Source organism: Silene latifolia, chromosome Y (genome assembly GCF_048544455.1).
Source record: "Silene latifolia isolate original U9 population chromosome Y, ASM4854445v1, whole genome shotgun sequence".
Lineage (NCBI taxonomy): Eukaryota > Viridiplantae > Streptophyta > Magnoliopsida > Caryophyllales > Caryophyllaceae > Silene > Silene latifolia.
In genome coordinates, this window is record NC_133538.1 from 355,372,910 (window position 1) to 355,380,993 (window position 8,084).

Consider the following 8,084-nt stretch of genomic DNA (forward strand, 5'->3'; position numbering starts at 1 on the left):
TTGAGTGTGAATTTGGTCCTTTATAAGTGTAACTTTGTCCTTTACGAGTAAAACTTTAGTCCGACTACCAAAAAATGTCACCATCGTCGTCCTTCCCCACCAACTCATATCCACAAAAAATATGAGTGCAAATTTACATAATTTTAACGAGTGTAAATGTAAAGAAATACAAGTGTAAATGTAAAGAAATACGAGTGTAAAAGTTAAGAAATACGAGTGTAAATGTTAAGAATATATGAGTGTAAATTTAAAGAAATACGAGTGTAAATGTGAGGAGATACAAGTGTAAATATAAGAGAAGTACGAGTGTAAATGTGAGGAGATACAAGTGTAAATTTAAATAAAAACGAGTGTAAATGTGAGGAAATACAAGTGTAAATGTAAAAATTATGAGTGTAAATGTAAAGAAATACGAGTGTAATTGTAAAGACATATGAGTGTAAATGTAAAGAAATATGAGTGTAAATGTAAAAAAATATGAGTATAATAAATATATTTATTAGATCTAGAATAAAAATCATGATAAAACATCAACAACACTAGATCTAATAAAGAGAGATTGAAAAAAAAAATCTAACAAAAATCTAACATTAAATCTAATAATAATGACAATAATAATAAACATAACACTTTATTGTTGAAAAAAAAAAAACAAAAAAAAAAAGACAAAACAACGACAACAAACACACACAAAACACGAATTCAAGGAAAAACAAATAGAAAACACAAATCTGAAAAAAGAAAAGGAGGAAGGCGACATGAGGGTGGCGTGACGGCGGCGTGAAGGCGGCGTGATGGTGCGTGGTTAGTGGCGACCCAGATCTGAAAAAAAGAGAGTTTTTGAGAATGGTGGGTATGGGTGGTCGTGTTGTGAGAATGGTGGGTATGGGTGGTCGGCTGGTGGTGTGTTGTTATCGTTGTGGTGGTGGGGCGTGATAGAAGGTGGTGCGGGTGTTGGTGTTGGGGTGGGGAGGACCGTGAGTCCGGTGATGTGGTGGTGGTGTTGAGTGGTGTCGAGGGGATACGGGGATGGTGGAGTGGTGGTTGTCGTGGAAAAAAAAGGAGAAGGGGAAGGAGGTGGCTGTGGTGGTTGTCGTGGGGTCGAGGTGGTGCGTTGTAGTGTCGGGTTGGTTGTGGTGTGTGTCGGGAGGTGGAGAGGAGAGGTGGTAGTGTAGAGGAGAGGGTAGTTGGGTTGTGGTGGGTGGTGTCGGGTTGTGGGGGTTGGTGGGCGTGGGTGGGTGGCTGTCCGAGGTGGTCGGGTGAGGAAGAGGGGAAATTTTTTTTGAGTTATTTGGTTTTGAATTTTGTTGGATTTTTTAGAAGAATTGAGTTTTTTTGGTTTTAAGAGAGATAGAGAGCTGATATTTGTGTGAAGGAGAGAGAAGTGAGTGGAAAAAGAAGGCTTTTATAGTGCAATTAGGGTTTGATTAGTGATGGTAGAGAGGGAAGGGATTAATTAGAAGATCCATCCCTTTATTTTAGCCTTAATCTCCCTTTTTCCCCTTCAATCTCAACCTCTCATCTCATCTTTTCAATGGCTCTAAAGAGGACTTAGGGACTCAATGGAGTTGGATGGACTCACTTGATCCTTCCTCTATATATATATATATACATATACATATACATATACATATACATATGTATATATATATGTATATATATGTATATATATATATAAATAGAATCAGGATCCTGTACGAACTATTTTACCGTGCGAACTGTACGAACTCACTCTCAACCCTTAGATCTAACAGATCAGTGGCTAATAATAAACCACAAATCACTCATTATACATTTATACCTTTCCTCAACTCATACACGCACCTACCAACTATCCATCCATCTTCCCCAACTACCACCTTCTGTCGTCGGTAACCTCGACGCAGCGCCGACGCCGTTCAACTAGAAGCAGCTCAGATGCCGGCCACCCGACTCGTCTTTATTTTCCGCTTCCCAATCATATTAATTACTCTCTCTTCATGAATCAATTGCGTCAAACGAATGTTCCATCCACCTACTCTCTTATTGTCGGCGGGATGGATTATGTTTGACTCAAAATTTTCCGACTAAGTCAATAATGCGGTCAGTATCGGAGGAGCATGTTAATCAGATATCTGATGATCCACCATCTAATGTTAGTACTAGTAGCTCATGAGTCTCATGACTACCGCAAGTCCAAGATTGGAATAGCAACTAAAGGTTTAAGCCGTTGATTGAGATTCAATCAATAGTTTTGTCCTTGAAGACGTAGTTATTTGAGGGTATGTCAAATGTCCTTAAATATATGAGTAAGTGACGCTATTCTCTGCCTCTCTCATAATATGCCTCTCTCAGAATGCTGAAGGTAAGCTTTGATTTCTCTTCATTGAACTACTACTTTGAAATGATGTCATTTTTGGAACTTGAATGGTAAAATTTACTCCTTCCGTCCCAATCATTTGTTTACCTTTTCTATTCTTTGTGAGGGTATTTTGATCAAAGGTAAATAATTATGATTGGGACGGAGGGAGTATCTGAAATTAGCAGTGAAACTTTGTGATGTAGTTGCTGATCATACTTTTATGTCCAACCTTCATTTATATAGCATTCATACAAGGATTTGACCGATTTTTCAATGAAATATAGAATCATAGTGACAGTTAAGTTAACCGATTCCAAATTGTTCAGGACTACACTTTCCTGTTGTTGCTGCTGGTGTTAACATTTTGATAAGAACAATCTTTCAAAAAGTGAGGTGTATATTTTGTGTTAATTAAATAAAGAAGAGGGTGAGGGAGCCGAAGGATGTTATGTGGCTGATTGAATGGTGGTGGCGACTGTTGGCTGTGGGGGTGGGGATTTTCTGGGTGATGGTGCGTTGACGCGATAGAGCGAGTCGTAGTGGTTTATGGATACACACAATACTACCGCAGATACACGAGAACAGTGCTATAGATACACAAATTGATTATGTATCCGGGTGTACTAATTTGTGCATCTCACTTTACTAGTTTGTGTATTGACTAACACACCCTATTCCGATATTATAATTTCATGACAATTACCGGTACTGAAAATTGCAATGGGATTATTATGTGAATTAGTCAAAACGTTAGACCCAGTAACATATGTCGATTCCAACAAACAATTTAGTTTGATGAATTATAAAACACCACCTCTTATGTGAAAATTTGATAGCTGATGAAAATCAAGTACGAACGAGTTAATATGACACCATTTTAAAAAAAAAAATGTTTGTATAATGGTATTATAGAAGACAAGAAACACTACAGTAAATTAGTAAAACTAGTTTAAAGATATAAGCTAGTGGGTGTACCCTTACTCCAATGCATTTTATAGCTGTTTAAGTTTAATTTTATGAGGATGAAAATGTGTTATGCCCACTCCTCAAAGGTTTAGCAGTATAGCATAAAAGCTACTCGTAAAATAGTTAATTTATCACAAATCTCAATTTCATATCTCTAGGAGAATCTCAAAGTCGTTTAAATTCCTTGATACGAACCTCTACTTAATTAGATACACTCTTTAAAATTTTCAGATACATACCTTTAACTAGCTAGATACATTCCTTTAATTTGCTAGATACATACCTCTATTTAGTTAGATACACGTCTTTAACTTCCTAGATACCAAACTCTTTCTAAGGATAATCGTACCCTCGGTTAATCCAATCCCCGGGGAAGGGTTCACCCTATCTTTTTAGGGTTTAGTTATTGTTTGCACCCTCATTCCACTAATAAAGAAAGGTTTAGGATTGGATTAAGTGGCTCGCTATCCTTAAACCATTTTCCGTCCTATATTTAGGATAACTGTCGCCCTCATTTAATCCTATTAAACTGCTAGATACACTCGTTTAAGTTCCTAGATACGTACCTCTAGTTAGTTAGATACACTCTTTGACACTCCTTTAAATTATTAGATACATACATTTATCTAGCTAGATACATTTCTTAATGTTACTAGATACATACCTTTAAGTTTCTAGATACACTCCTTTCAATTACAAGATACATGCTTTTTTTTTTGTAGATACACTTCTTTAAGTTACTAGATACATAACATTAAAATGCTGGATACACTCTTTTAAATTATTAGATATATACTGTTCGTAATTCCCCTTTAACTAAAAGAATAAGTCTATCCAAAAAATTTCCCTCCAAAACCACCAATACTTTAATATGAAAACAAATAAATTTGTTATGTCAATTTCTCAATTTCAATAGGGAAAAAAATAAAAACTGGAATTATACCACGTCATAAAGTTAAAAGGACAAACACTAATTTTGCATTTCAAAAAATTAAGATACTAAACAATATGAGTGGTTATGGCATCCTAACTTTTTTAACTAAAAATAAGTTTGCTTATGAAATTGTTATAATAAATACTCCAAATTACTATAACAATTAGATAGGTACCTCTACTTAATTAGCTACACTCTTTAAAATTTCTAGATACACAAATTTCAATTTCATATCTTAGGAGAATCTCAAAGTCGTTTAAATTCCTTGATAGGTTCCTCTACTTAATTAGCTACACTCTTGAAAATTTCTAGATACATACTTTTAATTAGCTAAATACATTCCTTTAGTTTGCTAGATACATACCTCTAGCTAGTTAGATACACTCCTTTAAATTGTTCACCCTATCTTTTTAGGGTTTAGTTTTTATTTGCACCCTCATTCCGCTAATAAGGAAAAAAGTTTAGGATTGGATTAAGCGGCTCGCTATCCCTAAGCCAATTTCCGTCCTATTTTTAGGATATCTATCGCCCTCATTTGATCCTATTAAATTGCTAGATACACTCGTTTAAGTTCCTAGATATGTACCTCTAGTTAGTTAGATACACTCTTTGACACTCCTTTAAAATATTAGATACATACATACTAGATACATTTTTTTACGTTACTAGATACATACCTTTAAGTTTCCAAATACCTTTAAGTTTCCAACAATCTATTCCAAATACCTTTAAGTTTCCAACAATTTAGATTGGTGAATTGGTCAAAACGTTAGACCCTAAAAAGGTAGGACCCAGTAACATATGTCGATTCCAACACGTTGAAAACTCTTGAGGTAACATGCTTAAAGAGTTCCGGAATGCAAAATATTTCATCATCTCATTGAAAACTTTTGAGGTATGCTTAAAACATGCTTTTTAATTGTCCAATGTCACTGTCACTGTGAATTATTGGCCCTTTGAATCAGTCAGAAATGAAAACATATTTATACAATACATCAGCAGCTACCACCACTACATCGTTTATCGTCCTGAAATCTACAGGTTCTCTCTACAATGCCCAGTTTACTACAAGGCCAGGAATCTCCACTTGCAAATTTGAAGAATCTGCAACTCAAAACTAATTCGTTGGAACTCGCACCTGGATGGAGGTTTATGCGTAACAAATCCCCTAATGTCAATGCTGCATTGTGAAGATGAAAGCACGGGGTTGTGGTCGTTTTGGTGCTTATTCAAGCAAAATGCCGAGGAATTGTACTGTTGACACAAAGAAAGAGGAATTTACATTAATCTTGAAGACGGGTTATTGACCATAATGCTTGAAGGAGATTGCGAGCTGAAATACATCAGATTCGTGTACTGAAATGAGATGTTTATATCAGAAAAGTTTCCTGCAAACTTCTGTTCACATTCATAATTGTCTCGCTAATCGCTATCCATGAAAGACGTTCGTTCCAACTTCTGTAGAGTTTTCAAGGGAAGATTAATATATGTGTGTAATGTAACACATGAATAATGTCTCATGTGCTTCTTTTGTTATTCTGCAGTTACAGACTTCAACCAATTTCAGCATTCACTGTAAAAATTATTCACATATATGCAACCAGTTTACTGCTAACTACTACGCGTAATCACATTCACATATATGAGATAACGACACAGAACTACTCGTAACAAAGACGACATACAGAAGGTACATTGGCATGGCATGACACGCTCACACGCACTTCGTTTTCCCCAAAAATTTCCTCCTCTTAAAAACAAACCCAATTTTCATTACTGTACGCGCTCGAGGCCATTTGCATACAAGGCAGTAAACAAGAATCTGCATTCCTTGTTGTGCGGCTATCATACCTTCGTGACATGATTAAGTACCTGGAAGGGAAAGTAAAACTTGATGAACCGAAACTCTTGGAAACATATTCATACAACTAAGCATTAGTTTGCATTAAAGACGAGTCATTGATCAAATAGAAGCAACCCAAATCATCCCATGAACTTTATGCTTTTAACTAGTATATATACCCAGGTTGTTGACCGTTCACGAGCTACAACAGTGAGTAATCAACATAGATCTATTGAACCAATTAGTCTTGCCCACAGCAAATAAAAATCTCAAGTGAGCTTCCAAGTACAACAAAAAATACAGAGAAGAAATACACATTATACCCATTTTATTGTTATTCTATCATCACCATTTGCTCCTTCAACTATATGTACTTATCTAATAACTCCCCTAAACTCAACAAACCCTTGGGCGCCTACATTAATCACCCCACATTTTAATTAATCTAAATTTAAATCAGTCCAGATATACATATTTAAACATTCAGATACACAAGTCAATTTGTGTATCTGGTAGTATTCCTTCATGTATCCGGCTACACATTTTATGCATCCAATTAAATAGCACAACCAACCCCACCCCTTCACTAACACAACAATACCACACCCACCACCCCCTCGTCAGTCGTCACCAACAGCAATAGCCACTACCTTATTATCCAACCACCACCATGCCTAGCCGGAATTCCTAAATTAATAACCTTACCGGAAATCCGAAAAGCCATCACCGGCTCCATTTGATCATACTATTGCCGACGATTTCTCGTCACAAATTTAATTTCTTCGGCGCGCAGGTCTTGTGCTTCCGGCGAGATGAATCAATGATGTGAAACATGAAGGAGATCAGGGAAATAAGAACGGTCGGCTATGGTGAAGGTCGACATCGCTGGTAGAATAAGTGGTCGCAATGGGGTTATCTGGGTTTTCCGGCTATGATTGATGGTCCGACATCGGCGATCGAAGGTCGTGGTGTCATAGCCTGCGTGTCGGGGTGAGACTTCAGAGAGAAAAAGGGGTATGAATAATTGAATGTCAGGGAGCAAATGTGTGTTTTATTGTTTTATTTATTGATTTGGGGTAGTTCGTACGGTTCGTACTATACCTAAGTTCATACGGGATCGCCCCTATATATATATATATATATATATATATATATATATATATATATATATATATATATATATATATTCGATCATATACCTAACCTTACTTGACCGAGTAGGAGTGCCTACTAGACCAAGTTGACCTCATTCGATCTAGTTAGGAAGCTATAACGTCGAGAAAGTTGGAATTTCCTACGAAAATTCGGACCAGAGTAGCTCAACTCGATCGAGTGGAGGCCACTCGATCGAAAGAACATACTTACTCGATCGAGTAAGTGTCTTCAAGATCCGGGAATTACGGGTTCATATACCCTTTTCTTTTGCTCTTTCTTCTTATTCTTCCTTCTTTTCGCAAACCCTAACCCCTAAATCTCTCTCAAATACTTTGATTCTTGTTGGTTTGGTGCTTGGATTTGGTGATTTCTTTGCTCAATTCGTTCCTTCTTACTTGCTAATCAGTTAAGGTATGAATGTTTATCATATTTTGATGTTTTTAATTAGTTAGACACATATAAGATGTTGGAAATTGTTGGAAAATCGATTTATATGAATTAAATCTTGCTTCTAATTGTTGCAATATGATCTAGATGCTTCCCTTTGATGATTATGGTGGATAGCTATGTAAAAATCGAATCAAAATAGGGGTTTAAGTGACTCGACTTTTCTAGGGTTTGAAAATTTGGATTGATTTTTGGTTGTCTTTTGTGTGTAAAATGATGAAAATTGGGTAATCTATGTCATATATATCATGTTTAGGGTTGATTTTCGTGATTTTCACTCAAAAAATTTGTCTTAAAACTCCGTCTTAAAAGAGCCCCAAACTGAAATTCGTCTCATGTTGTTGTGAAATTGGTTTATATATGAGGATGTTTTGAAGGTTTGAGTCCTAAAAGTAGTA

General features: G+C 36.1%; 2 long non-coding RNA genes across 2 annotated transcripts; one reads left to right on the top strand and one right to left on the bottom strand.

The window, feature by feature from the left end:
- Nucleotides 1-1,712: 1,712 nt before the first annotated feature.
- On the bottom strand, nucleotides 1,713-7,146 carry LOC141626928 (uncharacterized). The gene is made up of 2 exons (XR_012536498.1): nucleotides 6,790-7,146; nucleotides 1,713-6,113 (listed from the first exon to the last, which is right to left on the bottom strand). It is a non-coding gene; the product is annotated as an uncharacterized LOC141626928 (long non-coding RNA).
- On the top strand, nucleotides 1,715-5,777 carry LOC141626929 (uncharacterized). The gene is made up of 2 exons (XR_012536499.1): nucleotides 1,715-2,344; nucleotides 5,283-5,777. It is a non-coding gene; the product is annotated as an uncharacterized LOC141626929 (long non-coding RNA).
- Nucleotides 7,147-8,084: the final 938 nt, after the last annotated feature.